At 45.6% G+C, this 16,341-nt stretch overlaps 1 protein-coding gene across 3 annotated transcripts in view; it reads right to left on the bottom strand.

The window, feature by feature from the left end:
- The window catches only part of OXR1 (oxidation resistance 1), a 618,048-nt gene that overhangs the window by 118,302 nt on the left and 483,405 nt on the right, over positions 1-16,341 (bottom strand). The window lies entirely within an intron of this gene.

Raw genomic sequence — 16,341 nt, 5'->3', positions numbered from 1 at the left:
AGGACGGATCATGTGAATGGAAAACAATTGCTCCCGAGGTGAATAGAGCAGTAGTGTGCATGCTTGGACACTACTCCATTTACTCCTGATCACTGTCTATTGAGTTCACCTCACAGCAACGTTCAGAAGTTCCATGAAAGTTCCATGAACAGTGCCTGAGAACAATTTATTTACACAGTGAAAAGTAACAGACACTGAATTCTTACAAAAAAATATATATATATTATTATTATTAATAATATAATTATTCTTATATTTCTTTATATGTAATATAAGGATTTACTCAAACAGACCCCTCCATAATGAATTTGTGCCTTTTAAAGAGAACCTGTCAGCTCTTCTAAGTGTCCGTGTACAAAGTAAAGGCTTACATGACAAGCGATCATTCCTGTGCTTAACGCTACAAGCTGCAAACAAAGAAAGCGATACCAACGTGGATTTCTTTAACATCAGCTGCTGACAAGTCAAAGAAATATTTCTATGTATAATACAATAGGACTAGATACAATAGTATCTAGACCCTCCCCACCCTTCATCCCATTACATCTTCTGTAACCAGCAAGTGCGGAGAAGTGATCTCCAAACTGTGGCTCTTCAGATGTTGCAAAACTATAACTCCCAGCATGCACAGATAGCCGTTGGCTGGGAATTGTAGTTTTGCAACATCTGGAGGTCCACAGTTTGAAGACCACTAGTGTAGAGCTTTGCGAATGACACAATGGACTCTATGTAAATTACTGATAAATATTTATATAATGGTTTATAACCATTGGTGATCCTAAAAAGTTCCACAATGGTTATGACATAGGAGCAAGGAACAGTATCTACAACAGTGTTTCCCAACCAGGGTGCCTCCAGCAGTTGCAAAACTACAACTCCCAGCATGCCCGGACAGCCTTTGGCTGTCCGGGCATGCTGGGAGTTGTAGTTTTTCAACAGCTGGAGGCACCCTGGTTGGGAAACCGTGATCTACAAGATACAGTGGCAATAAAAACGTCTCACAAAAGCGATGAACGAAATAGATAAAGTCCCGTGTGATAGCCCAAAGACTCACAAAGCAGGAACTGCAGGGAGGAAGTGGGTGGTTTGTGATAGAACAAAGTCTAAAAGGATCGCTGAACGGTTCCCCAAAATTTACAACAAAGTACAATATGACAGTGTGTGTAAGCAAATTAATATGGGAACATGGCAATTTAAGCATTTAAGCTAGATTTTATAGTTAAAAGAAAAAAAATAATAATTTTCCCAAAGGATAAAGAACTTCTGAACTTGCAGTTTGTATTTTTTTTTTTTTATTTGCCAAAAAAAAAAAATAATAATTTAAAAAAAATGGGACTCCTGCTTAAATGCACCCAAAGAAAGATCTTCACAGGCAGGCAAAGGGTGGATAGCCCATAGGCACAATTACATATAGAGAGGAGGCTATAACTACGGGAATCCTCCTTATTCAACACAATGGTCCCAACACAAACACGCGGGACAAAATTCTGCAGACAAATGCTGACAATAATACAGAAGGAGCACAAATTTCCTTAAGTGTTTAAGTCAGCAGCAATTAAATGCATGTAATCTGCTTATACGGAGGAAAACTGGGAGAACTTCTCAGCTCTAATACTGGGCTGAAAGACAAACAATCAATCTTTACTTAGCAGAGTTTAAAGTGGCTTTTCTGTCCTTCACGGTATTACCCACAAATGGGCCTCCGAAAGTGTTATTACTGCACTACCCAGTAGTATGCCACCGGGCCTCAGGCATAGACTTTCCATAGTGTGACCATGAACACATCAATATGCTCTTAAAAAGGGTTATTCCAGGATTTTTTTTGTTCTTGACTGTGCTACAGGGGCTGTAAAGTTAGTGTAGTTCAGAATATAGTGTCTGTACCTGTGTGTGACGGTTTTCTCATAATTCTTCTGTGATTTTAACTCCAATATTTATTTTTAACAGCATACAAAATTACTGTTGTCTCAGATTTTTCCCAGCTTGCAATGCGACCGAGACCTGACATCACTAGTCAGCTGATGACAGGGAGCCTGTCTGCTTCAATGGGTGGAGGGATCGCTTGGTGGGAGAGATCAACTGCAACTAATGCAACAGCTGTAGGCACTCTGATTGAAAACCACAGGTCTTTTGAATGGATGCAGCTCATTTATATGTCAATAGGTGGGGTGGCTGATGTGTGAGAGGGAGGAAAATGGAATTGTGGGATTTGTAGTCAAAAAAAGAAAAGTCAAGCAGGAAATACCAGTTCACAAAAAGCTAGCCACAGTATTATGGTAATCTCACAACATAGTCATTTAGCTCCAAGACAAGCGCAGATCCTTCCTAAGCATGTCCATTACTGTTTGCCAGGTACGTACTAAAATCACCTTATGGTGGAGAACCCCTTTAATGTGGAGATATTAACTGAATATATGCAGCCTGCCAGCCATGATGCCCCCAGGGACAGCCAATGCGACTCTTCTCTCACATCTTCCATCCCCCTTCATTGGGCAATAATCAGTATGGTCACCCACAAATGAACAAATCATAACATATACTCCATTATTGGAGTATAAATAGCCCTTTAACTCCTTAAGGCAGAGCTTTCCAAACTTATGTTGGGGACACCCTTTTTAGACACGCATAGTTGTTGGACGTATCACGCTGCATGTCCTACAATTTTACCAGCCTCCTCCGGCCCCCCTCCAGTGTCACTTCATTTCTTGCCCATCTTGTGTACCACATCATTACCTCCCTCCAGGTCCCACACTGTGTCCTTGCATTCACACCTGCCCTGTGTAACTCAGCGCAGTCCGTCAGGCCCAGATGGAGGCTCGGAGTCTCAGCGGGTCCCGTCAGTCCTGGCAGCTCACCAATTTAAAGCAGCCTTAACGCCGGTCACTTTATCTGTCACACAGGCCGTACCCATTTAACAGTGACCAGCAGCAGTTGCTGCTGGACAATACGGTCCCGCGGCACACCCGGAGACTGACGCTGACACAAATGTTTCATAGCACCAAGTACCCAGTTTGGAAAGCTCTTCCTTAAGGACACTAATTTTCATTTTTGCGTTCTCCCCTCCCCGCCTTTTAATAGTCATAAATTTTTTCATTTCCACTTACAAGACCGTATGAGAGCTTTTTTTTTCTTCTTTTGTTGTGCTACCTTTGTAATGGCATCATTTATTTTACCAAAAATACTACAGTAAGGGCAAAAAAAAAAAAAAAGGAAAAAATGGGGGGGGGGCCTAATTTCTGAACCCTTCTTTAATCTTTTAATGGACATTTCCAGCTCTACTTTCTTTCTTAGCAGAACTTTCTCTCTAGCGTAAATCCTGTAATGGACTTCCTGTGTACACTCTAGCAGGGAATTCAGTCAACTATCTCTCGCCCACTACACCTTCTTCAAAACCATCTCTGGTAGTTATGGAAACAGGGACCCATGTTTTTATATGATACCATTGTCAGTGTCTTATTATTACCCTCTTTTACAGCTTGAAATCCAGGCAGGTAGAAAGAAAAAGGCATTTATGCCATAATATACACTGCTCAAAAAAATTAAGGGAACACTAAGATAACACATCCTAGATCTAAATGAATGAATTCATTGTATGAAATACTTTCGTCTTTACATAGTTGAATGTGCTGACAACAAAATCACACACAAATTATCAATGGAAATCAAATTTATCAACCCATGGAGGTCTGGATATGGAGTCACACTCAAAATCAAAGTGGAAAACCCCACTACAGGCTGATCCAACTTTGATGTAATGTCCTTAAAACAAGTCAAAATGAGGCTCAGTAGTGAATGTGGCCTCCACATGCCCGTATGACCTCCCTACAATGCCTGGGCATGCTCCTGATGAGGTGGCGGATGGTCTCCTGAGGGATGTCCTCCCAGACCTGGACTAAAGCATCCGACAACTCCTGGACAGTCTGTGGTGGATGGAGCGAGACATGATGTCCCAGATGTGCTCAATCGGATTCAGGTCTGGGGAACGGGAGGGCCAGTCCATAGCATCAATGCCTTCCTCTTGCAGGAACTGCTGACACACTCCAGTCACATGAGGTCTAGCATTGTCTTGCATTAGGAGGAACCCAGGGGCCAACCGCACCAGCATATGGTTTCACAAGGAGTCTGAGGATCTCATCTCGGTACCTAATGGCAGTCAGGCTACCTCTGGCAAGCACATGGGGGGCTGTGCGGCCCCCCAAATAAATGCCACCCCACACCATTGCTGACCCACTGCCAAACCGGTCATGCTGGAGGATGTTGCAGGCAGAAGAACGTTCTCCGTGGCGTATACAGACTGTCACATGAGCTCAGTGTGAACCAGCTTTCATCTGTGACGAGCACAGGGCAACAGTGGCAAATTTGCCAATCTTGGTGTTCTCTGGCAAATGTCAAATGACCTGCACGGCGTTGGGACTGTAAGTACAACCCCCACCTGTGGATGTCGGGCCCTCATACACCCTCATGGAGTCTGTGGCTGTTTTTGAGTGGACACATGCACATTTGTGGCCTGTTGGAGGTCATTTGCAGGGCTCCGACAGTGCTCCTCCTTGCACAAAGGCGGAGGCAGCAGTCCTGCTGCTGAGTTGTTGCCCTCCTATGGCCGCCTTCACGTCTCCTGATGTGCTGGCCTGTCTCCTGGTAGCGCCTCCATCAGGGCTGTGGAGTCGGTAGATAAATGTTCCGACTGCGCCGTTTTTTGTACTTCCGACTCAGACTCCTCAGTATTAATATGCGAATGTATTTATAAACACTTACAGTTGAATCCAAGAAGCTGTTCCACCAAGTTCTTCTAAGCTCTTCTAGCAGAGAGAGGTAGTTAGGCAGAAGCTGCTGCCTTCTCCTTTTTGTGTGCTGATCTGCTGCTGAAGAAGGCAGTGGGAGGATCCAGGAAGGGGCATTTATTATAAAACATGATTTCCCTAGTAGAATCTAGGGATCGACCGATAAGCCGATAATCTAGGGATGAACCTTGCCGATAAGCCGATAATGCCCACCGCACCGCGACCGCCACCCCCCCGACCCGCCGCACCGCACCCCCGACCCACCGCACCGCGTCGCACCCCCGACCCACCGCACCGCACCCCCGACCCACCGCACCGCGTCGCACCCCCCACCGTGATGCTGGGCGGTATACCGGTATGGATTTTTGCCCATACCGCTATACCGGTCGGGCCCCTCTCCCACCCTCCGAGTCAATAAAAAATATTAAACTTACCCGTAATGGGGGTGGTCCGGGCCATCCATCGTTCCTGTAGTGTCCGAGGGCGTTCCGGGTGAAGGGTGAACCGGTCTGGGCTGTCCTTCTTCTCCGGCGGTCATCTTCTCCACTCCAGGCAGGCTCCGGCCTAGTAGCTGCATAGACGCCGCTACGCCGTGACGTGAGGTGCGTCGCTGCGCACGGGCGTCACTGCGCAGCGGCGTCTATGCAGCGTACTAGGCCGAAGCCTGCCCGAAGTGGAGAAGATGACCGCCGGAGAAGAAGGACAGGCCGGACCGGTTCACTCTTCACCCGGAACGCCCCCGGACACTACAGCAAGGATGGATGGATGGCCCGGACCACCCTGACAGGTAGGGAGAGAGAAGCGGGTGGAGGCGGCGGCCTATGGCCCCGCAAAAGCCACTGCCGATCAATGATTTAAAGCGCCCGCTTTAAATCAATGATCTGCAGCAGTGTCGCAGGGGGTTAAATAGCCGATAACTTATACCGGAATATCGGTATAAGTTATCGGCTATCGGCCCTAACCTGCACCGATTATCGGTATCGGCCCTAAAAAAAACAATATCGGTCGATCCCTAGTAGAATCCCATAGTCAGGTTTAAAGGGGTACTCCACCCCTAGAGATCTTATCCCCTATCCAAAGGATAGGGGTTAAGATGTCAGATCGCCAGGGTCCCGCTGCTGGGGACCCCCAAGATCTTGGCTGCGGCACCCCGCTATCATTACTGAACAGAGCAGACTCTCTCCGTGCGTAATGACCAGCGATACAGGGGCCGGAGCATCGTGACGTCACGGCTCGGCCCCTCGTGACGTCACGACCCGCCCCCTTAATGTAAGTCTATGGGAGGGGGCATGATGGCCGCCACACCCCCTCCCATAGACTTGTATTGAGGGGGCGGGGCGTCACGAGGGTTCGGAGCCGTGACATAACGATGCTCCGGCCCCTGTATTGCCCGTCATTACGCACGGAGCGAGTCTGCTCTGTGCAGTAATGACAGCGGAAATCCCGGGGGTCCCCAGCAGCGGGACCCCGGTGATCTGACATCTTATCCCCTATCCTTTGGATAGGGGATAAAATGTCTAGGGGCGGAGTACCCCTTTAAAGTTTAAGCTAACAATCGGAGTTTACAAGTTGTTATAGCCTTAGCTGAATGGCAGCAGTTTTTCCAATGATTTACAGCTTCAGTCTTGAACTATTGACCCTCCATTCCCTTCACTTATACAAGTGTCTCTAGTCCTGCAAAAAACATTTACTTAATCCCTTATCAGTGAGACGCTAGGTTACCCATGGATTCCCTGTAACAGCAGAACACAACACTATGGAAAGTATAAGTATTGCCGCTCCTAATTGTGCGTTGCGTGCCATATAGTGAAGCACATGAAAAGCATGCTTCTTCATGGTCACTTAACATGTTAGTTTTGCGGTTACGTGAGGCACTGCATGCATTGGTCTTTATTCTTACAGTAGAGAAGTCATTAATTATAACTTTTTGGGAATTGGGACATTTAAACTTGCTTTTTTTTTTTTTTTTTTTATTCCGATCTTAGTAGGAGTCGGAGTCGGAGTCGGTGCATTGTTTGCCAATTCCGACTCCAGGTACCCAAAATTTCGTCCGACTCCTCGACTCAGACTCCACAGCACTGGCCTCCATACTCTGGACACTACGCTGACAGACACAGCAAACCTTCTTGCCACAGCTCGCATTGATGTGCCATCCTGGATGAGCTGCACTACCTGAGCCACTTGTGTGGGTTGTAGACTCCGTCTCATGCTACCACTAGAGTGAAAGCACCACCAGCATTCAAAAGTGACCAAAATATCAGCCAGGAAGCATATGAACTGAGAAGTGGTCTTTTTTTACCACCTGAAGAACCACTTCTTTATTGGGGGTGTCCTGCTAATTGCCTATAATTTCCACCTGTTGTCTGTTCCATTTGCACAACAGCATGTGAAATTGATTGTCAATCAGTGTTGCTTCCTGAGTGGACAGTGTGATTTCACAGAAGTGTCATTGACTTGGAGTTACATTGTGTTGTTTAAGTGTTCCCTTTATTTTTTTGAGCAGTGTATCAATACGTAAAAAAATAAATATATTCTTATCTTCTAAAGCATTTGCCTCAAAACTGTGGACCTCTGGCTGTTGCAAAACTACAACTCCCAGTATAAGACTCCCACTACATCAACAGAACAGATTAGAAAAGTGCAACATTGGATAGTAACAACCATGAGCTATAGAGGAATCATGAAAGAGTCTAAAACATTACTTTGTCTATTAGCTATCAAACTTTACATTTCTTAGCAAACTTTAAAAAATTGAGCATTAGAAAAACAGAGCTTATTTCTTCCAAAAAAAGCACCACACCTGTCCTCATGTTGTGCAGCTCAGTTCCATAACCTGAGAACAGGGGTGGTGCTTTTTTTTGATTGTCTTCTACATCATCTCAGGGCGGCTCATCCATATGCATAATCCCGCTCCCTCCTTGCGCTGCTGGTTTACTCTACATCGGATGCGCCACTTCCAGGGTGAAGCAGCGCATGCGCCGTAGAGTCAACCTGCCACGCGAGCAGGGAAAGGGTGAACCTGGCGGGTGACCTAAGGACCTCTTTAACATATGAAGAAAAAGCTAAATAACTGTGGAACGTCTGGATGGTTCGGGACACGGAAAGTATTGTTTTGCTCAGTATCACCCACACTACAAGCCTGTATGACAGCTTAATGCAGGTGATACTGATGACAGATTTACTTTAAAGTTAATTCATCCAGTTCTCCAAAAAATTCACTTTACTTTTCAATTTCATACTATTGTATAGTCCTATGTAAAAACATGGAGATCACAACTATGAATCTTGAAGCCATAAACAACACAGGAATATCAGGCTAGACAACAGTGTCACAGAGCTGGGGAGCACATAGGAAAAACAAACTGGATGTCTTTTCCCTCGTAATCTCCAGCCATCTGCTTACTACACAGAGCACAGCCGCACCACCTACTCACTTCAGAAAGAACAACTAAATTTGGACGAGAAATTATAGATGTGAACAGGAAATAATTTAATACTTGGTAATTAAAAAGGTGTGAAAAATAAGTCAATGATTATTCTAAATAGAGGCTCTACTATGTGTGTGTGTGTGTATATATATATATATATATTTTATAATTATTTTTTTTTTTTAGGCTGCTGAAAATGTGAATTTACAACATAGGAGGTAAATGAATACCCACTTTTTTTTATCATTTCATATTATGTAAGGAGGGGAATGGCTATATGAAATGAGGGAAATAGCTATACGAGGGGCGGGCCGCCGGCTCTGACACTCTATACTGTACGCTGTATCCCTATGCCCGGGCTGCAAAAGGTAAACAAAATAAACTTTAACACATGTTCCTACGTCGGCCTTTCGCTCTTCCTGGGGACGGGAACGTCCGACAGCCGTCAGCCTACCACCGGCCACAGCAATGTTCCGCCTCGGCCTGTGATAGGCTGAGCCCACTGTCATGTAAGAAGCCGGCCGGCTTCTTACATGACAGTGCGCTCAACCTATCACCGGCCGAGGCGGAACATCGCTGCGGCCGGTGACAGGAACGTGCGTTAAAGTTTATTTTTTGTTTACCTTTTTGCAGCCCGGGCATAGGGATACAGCGTACAGTATAGATTTCCAGGGGCCCGCAATAAACAGGAGGACGAGGAGGGCAGTGCTTGCGGGTGATATTTGAGTATTTACCCCGATGGGGACAGCGCAGCACTGGGCTGATAATTGGGAGGGGGGGGGGGGGGGCAGAACAGCGCTCGCGGGTCACATGATTAGTTCCCCGATGTGGGGACAGCGCAGCGCTGGGCTGATAATTCATTCATTAACGAGGGGGAGGGGCCCAACCGGTTTTGTGGTAAGGGGAAAAATTCATATCGTGCAGGACAAAAATGTTGGTATTCGGTATGAACCGGTATACCGCACAGCCCTACCCAATCCCCTCCATATTATTATCATTGACTGGATATGAAATGGAGAAGAATAAACTTAAGTCCTCCTCCCCATATCATGTACCTGGCCACTCTGTTGCTCCTTTCCACACAGATCTGCTGCACCATAGAGATCTGGGATCAAGTCACTTCCTCCCAGCGCTAGGCACTGCAGGTAGGTAGCTACAGCCGAACACACTCTACAAGAGCCGGACCAAGCTGCAGCAGGCTATATATGTGTTACATTCAGTAGTGACCCCATTGTGTGAATACTGAGCCGCCCCAAATGACATCACAAAGGTGCACATTAACTGTTATGAACATTTTTTAATTGCTTATTTGTTTCTTGATGGTAAATTTACGAAACTAACTAAATTTAAATTACATTTCAGAAAATTCCAATCAAAAAATTCTGCGAGATCATTGAACCTGCTCAATGTTCTGGCAGAATCTGCGTCGCAGACATTGCAGTCGAGTGGGACAGCAATGTCTGTGCGGTCATAGCGCCGACTGATTCAGTTAGCACTGGTCTGGTCGCACTTAGAATCTCCGGCCGAGGATTTTGTAGTTTGAACCCAGCCAACAGGGAGCACATGGTAAGGTGAGCTTAGTTATATTTTCACACTGGTGTGTCTGTATGGCAGCCTTTGTTGCTGTGGCACAGTGTCTGCGGGTTGGCATGGTCCAGAGTCAGGGCTAGCTCTGGCAGTAGTGGGCTAAACCCCTGGGTCATTCCTCCTATGGGTAATGGTGTTGAAGTGGTGGTGGATAAATGTCTGATCACGGGGAGTCCGACCGCTGGGATCCTACACGTTCTCCAGAATGGGGCCAGTCTTTTAATGTGTATCGCTTTGGTCCCCACAATCTCAGACTGAGGCCGAACATCGCTGTGGCAAGTGATTGGCAGAGCGGGCCTCTGCCTGTGGATAGGGATATACGTTTTACGTAACCGAACAAACCCTTAAATGGGCACTGTCAGATTTAAAAAAAACGTATGTGTTGTACACCTTGGCAACACATTAACCTTTCTAATATACTTAACTCATCTTTAAAGAAATTATTGCTTATAAAATCATGGTTTTGTCCAAGCTGAAGCTCAGGCATGGACAAAGTCCAGTAAGTGAGGGTGGACTAGTACTCCTCTGTGTCTGATAGGACAGGAGAGAGCACAGAGGAGCGCTATCAGACAGGAGAGAGCACAGAGGAGCGCTATCAGACAGGAGAGAGCACAGAGGAGCGCTATCAGACAGGAGAGAGCACTGAGGAACGCTATCAGACAGGAGAGAGCACAGAGGAGTCCCATCAGACAGGAAAGAGCACAGAGGAGAGCTATTAGACAGGAGAGAGAACAGAGGCGCTATCAGACCGGAGAAAAATGCACTACGTAGAAACAGAAGCCCCCAAAAGTGACAAAATGGTGTTTTTTTTGTAAAAATTTTTCCGTTTCGTTGTGGATTTTTGGGTAAAATTAATAATGTCACTGGAAAGTAGAATTGGTGGCGCAAATAATAAGCCATAATATGGAGGATTTTTAGGTGAAAAATTGAAAGGGTAAGGAGGAAAAAACGAAAATGCAAAAACCTGAGCCCTTAAGGGGTTAAGGTTAGGGACCCACTTGAACCAGGTGGCCGTGAAGTAGATAATGGGCTTGTAGACTTTGATCAAAACATCTACTATCTACCTGATGTTAGTTGTTAAAGGGGTTCTCCGGTGCTTACACATCTTATCCCCTATTCAAAGGATAGGGGATAAGAAGCCTGATCGCAGGAGTCCCGCAGCTGGGGACGCCCGAGATCATGCACGCAGCACCCCGTTTGTAATCAGTCCCCGGCGCGTGTTCGCTCCGGGTCTGATTACGGGTGACCACCGGGCCGGCGGCGTGTGATGTCACGCCTCCTCCCCCATGTGACGTCACGCTCCTCCCCTCAATGCAAGCCTACGGGAGGGGACGTGATCACCATCACGCCCCCTCCCGTAGGCTTGCATTGAGGGGCAGAGCATGACGTCACACCGGGGCGGAGGTGTGATGTCACACGCCGCCGGCCCGGTGGTCGCCCGTAATCAGACCCAGAGCAAACCCGCCCCGGGGACTGATTACAAACGGGGTGCCGCATGCAAGATCCCGGGCGTCCCCAGCTGTGGGACTCCCGCAATCAGGCATCTTATCCCCTATCCTTTGGATAGGGAATAAGATGTGTAAGCACCGGAGAACCCCTTTAAAGTTGTGCTGAGAAGCAATAAATCAATGTATAACATGTGCAGCTATGTCTTTCTAAATTTGCGCTTGGGGATTCATTTCTAATCAAAAGAAAATACTATTTTATTCTTATTACATTGAAAATAGAATAAAGCATACATTTGTATTTCTTTAGTGCAGTTTTTTTTCTTTTCTTTTTTTTTTTTTTCTCCTTTTTCTTCTTCAACTAAATTACCTTGGGAAAAGAAACATATCCCTGAACTATATGCTCCCAAAATCCTTGAGTTGTCACACTGACATATGAATTCTACAGCAGCAATATAAAGCCATACCGTCCTGGCTCCTATCATGCTGCACTCTGGAGGTATATTTACCGAAAGGAGCGGATGTCACCCAATTTTCCCATGTACAGTAAATAAAAAACAAAAGCTACAGTAAGAAAAGGTGTGTGTGTGTATATATATATATATATATATATATATATATATATATAGTGACTAGAAACAAATGTATGTGCACCTCTATCTAGGAGCACCAAGTCGTCAATGCAGCGGTGAACGCGGATATCTTTGTTTGTTTCTTGTCACCATATATCTGATACATCTATCTCTTCATTTATCCCAGCACCACCGATGACTGTATTTGAATTTGATCTCCACCATCGCAATGCTATCCTAGTAAGCAGAGTGCAGAAGGAAATGGCACTGTCCAGATGTATTAGATGAGTTATGGCTGTAGTAGTACTTCCAGGAGATCGGGTAGGCAGACATATGTTGGGGGTGCAGGTTTAAACAGAAAAAGTCCAATAATAGGTGCAAGTGTAGAAGGAAAAAAGACCGCACTCACCCACTCTAAATGTACTACGGACAAGGAGGTTTTTATTCAGCTGGGGGTCGAGGTCCGGGACAGGTGGAGGACGTGGAGGAGAGAAATGCAACTAGTTTCGCTCACTACGGAGCTTTATCCAGCTAATATGCCACCCAGCAGATCTTTCTTACTTTTATATGTAAGGATTTGCTTTATCTGTATTAGTTATCTACTTATTTTTCTTTAATTCTGACTTTTTCCTATTTTGGATGACATTTTGGGGCTTCAGAACCAATCACCAGGTTTCCATAGAGTTATGATCTCAACATACAATGGTTTCAACATACAATGGTCGTCCTGGAATCAATTAATATTCTAACTTGAGGGACCACTGTACATTTTAAAAATGTTTGTACATATGAAAAAAGTTAAATTTCACATAATGCATCAGTTTAGAGTTTAGTGGTCTCCAAACTGTGGCCCTCCAGCAGTTGCTACTAGCATGCCCAGACAGCCAAAGGTTTAGTCCTATTTATCTAAGGGCAGGTTCACACTAGATCAATTCTCCCGTTAGTCGGATGCGCCGGGATGCCAACATATACTGTTAATGGGAGCAGTGGACCCCATTACTGCCTAGTGACTCTGCTAAAGACATACCGTATGTGCTATTTTCAGCAGGATGACAATAGATTCAACAAACAGGAGCAGTAACCAGCAGAATGTCTGACTAGAAACTTTCCAAGGTGATATTCCGTAGGTAGCCAAACAGGCGCTAGGAACGCTCTGAAACGCACCACCGCCATAGAAGACAATGCATTTTCGAGCTGATTCCGCACAGAGTTGACACGTCAATTCTTTCCAGAAGCAACATTCTGAATTTCTGTGGCAGATGTCGTGTGCAGCAGAATCCCATAGGAAACAATGGGACTCTGCTGCAACAGAAATTCTGAGCAAAGTTTTTCCTTTGGATTCCACTCAGAAATTCTGCCATGTGAAGAAGGCCTAATAGAAAAGCTGAACTTGCCCTATGCATTACCACAGCAAAAATGCCCTACACAAAAAAAAACACGAGGTTGAGTGTGTGAACAGGTCAGAAAGGCAGGACGGGAGTGCACTGCTCAGGATCCTCATGTTAATACATCCTCCTCCACACCATTGTGTAGATAAAACAGATTTTATGACCCGATATATATCAACATGTTCTGATTTTCTTGTACAGAGACAGAGAGCAAACACAGGATCAAGTTACTCCCCAGGAGCGTCACTGCACTGCAAAAACCCAATTCAAGATTCCTCTGGACAGGCACATCACAATGTATTCCTTATGGGAGTGGCGGAGACACAATAGTGCAGCATGGAGCCCCAGGCCGCTCCATGCACAGGGAGAGTGAGAGCCCTATTCTGGAGATCATACGGGGCCCAGACTCCCCTCACAATCAAATGCTAAGCCCCAATCCTGCAGGGTTTTTAAGTAATGGAGTACCCCTTTAAGATCTGTTTGCTGTCAGTGAATAGAAACATTCTCCGCTGTCTCAATCATGTCTGCTCACAGCTGAGGCTTTGTTAAAGGGGGCGGACAGTATTTAAAAGGGGTACTTCAGTGGTAAACTTTTTTTCTTAAAATCAACTAGTACCATAAATTATTTTCTTTTTGGATTTCTTTTCTGTCCGTCCAAAGTGCTCTCTGCTGACACCTCTGTCCATTTTAGGAACTGTCCAGAGAAGCATAGGTTTGCTATGGGGATTTTCTCCTGCTCTGGACAGTTCCTGACATGGACAGAGGTGTCAGCAGAGAGCACTGTGGTCAGACTGAAAAGAAATCCAAAAAGAAAAGAATTTCCTCTGTAGTATACAGCCGCTAATAAGTACTGGAAGGATTAAGATTTTTTTAATAGAAGTAATTAACAGATCTTTTTAACTGTCTGGCACATTGATTTAAAAAATAAATAAATAAATAAAAAGTTTTCCACCGGAGTACCCCTTTAACTACTTAGCCCCTATCCACAGGATAGGGAATAAGAATCTGATCGCAACCGCTGGGACCCCAAGTGATCTCCTGCACAGCACCCTGACTCTGCTCATGCACGGAGCCCGTGTACCCCCGGCTCTACCATAGAGATACATGGAGGGGGGTGTCGATGACCAATCTGTGCTGTAGTTGACACAGCTTCATGCACAGAGAGGTGGGTGCTCCATGCATGACAGCGGGGGGTGGGACCCCATGTGATCCGTATCTGTGGATAGGGGATAAGTAGTCAAGTACCAGGATGCCTTCTGCTGTTGCAAAACTACAACTCTCAGCATGCCCAGATAGCAATGCAGGCATGCTGGATTTCAACAGACTGATCCTTTAGTTTTTGGGGAGATCAGCCTCCTCAACATGAAACCTGCCAGCTTCATAGAGCATGTGAACGCTCAGCTAAGTGAAGCATTCATGCGTATAAAGGAAACAAAGGAGACCGCCATTAAAGGGGTATTCCAGAGTCTACCAACTTACTCTCTATCCAATGGTTTGCTTAGAGCAGCGTTTCCCAACCAGGGTGCCTCTAGGTGTTGCAAAACTACAACCCCCAGCATGCCTGGACAGCCTTTGGCTGTCCAGGCATGCTGGGAGTTGTAGTTTTGCAACATCTGGAGGCACCCTGGTTGGGAAACACTGACTTAGAGGGTCATCTAGCCTCGGGCATCCCCAATCCCAGAACAGAATCCCAACTCTCTGTTGTAGAGCATTGGGGCGTCACACAAGTCACGCACTGTTTATGGGAACACCAGAGTTGGCCGTACCCCTGTACTCTAGGATCTCCGGCGTTCCCATAGACCAGGGTTCCCCCCAACCACGTCGCCACCAGCTGTTGCAAAGTTAAAACTTCCAGCTGAGAGTTGTAGTTCTGCAACAGCTGGAGGCACCCTGGTTGGGAAATACTGACACAGACCATGATGGAGCATGTGCAGACCCATCATTACATTCAGTAGAGTCCGGTCCCTTTTCCAGAGATCGCAGGGGGGGGTCCGACCTCTGCTATAGGGAAATACGTTTTTATTTTCTGGAACACACTTTTAACTGAATGTTCTATTGAAGGTGTATGGCAGGCTTTTCTAAAGAGTGTGCCTCCAGCTATAGAAAAACTACAACTCCCAGCATGCCCGGAGTTGTATTTTTGAACAGCTGGAGGCACACCGTCTAGAAAACACTGGTGTCAGGGCACCTTAAGGCTAGGTTCACACTGCAGAATTTCTGGGCAGAATTTCTGCCAGAAATCGAGCTGGCGGCGCTAGGACCGAGCAGACTGCATTGCTGCCCCCATAGACTGCAATGCATTTCTGGGGGGGTCTTTTGGGAGATCTGCTCAGAAATGCATTACCATCTATGGAAACGGCAATGTAGTCTGCGTGATCCTAGTGCCGCCGGCTCAATCTCCAGCAGAAATTCTGACCAAAAATTGCACAGTGTGAACCCAGCCTAAATGAGAAGCAAGCAGAAGGTTAAAGGGGTATTCCTATCTTGGAACGCTATGGCAGATTACTCAGGTTGTCATACCATTCTGATCAGAACCTCTGGATCCCTCACTCACCCTTAGGGTCCATTCACATTATGTCATTTGGGAATTTCCTAAATAAATCAGTGCTATGACTGCGCAGACATGCGCTGTCCTCCCTCTGACGGCAATACAGTTTGCACGGAATTCACAGAGAAAAGAATGAAGATGTTCATTCTTGCAGTGGAGCCCAGAATCCAAAACTCTGCAGCATCCATGGTGCAGCAGAATCCCATTGAGAAAAAATTCCATAGTGTGAATTGGGCCAAAATATTCCCCTGGAAAAAAAATATATATATATCAAAATAAAAAAAATTTAATAAAATAATAATAATATATATATCTATATATATATATATATAATTAAGATTAAAACTTTTTTTTCTGTTAAATACTGGACACTATGGAATAGCGCGGTCTACTACACAGAGCCCCTATTAGTTATTATGGACATCTACTACAGTATATCTCTAATATATTGTGCCGCCATATGGCACATGCTGTATAGGACTACAGCAGGTTACGGGGTGGTCATACAATGCCAGTGCGCTCCTAAGGCAGTGTTTCCCAGGCAGGGTGCCTCCAGCTGTTGCAAAACTACAATACCCAGTATGCTCGGACA

This window comes from Hyla sarda, chromosome 5 (assembly GCF_029499605.1).
Source record: "Hyla sarda isolate aHylSar1 chromosome 5, aHylSar1.hap1, whole genome shotgun sequence".
NCBI classification, from domain to species: domain Eukaryota; kingdom Metazoa; phylum Chordata; class Amphibia; order Anura; family Hylidae; genus Hyla; species Hyla sarda.
Note: the sequence above shows the minus strand (reverse complement) of the source record. Positions and strands in the feature narration are given on the sequence as shown.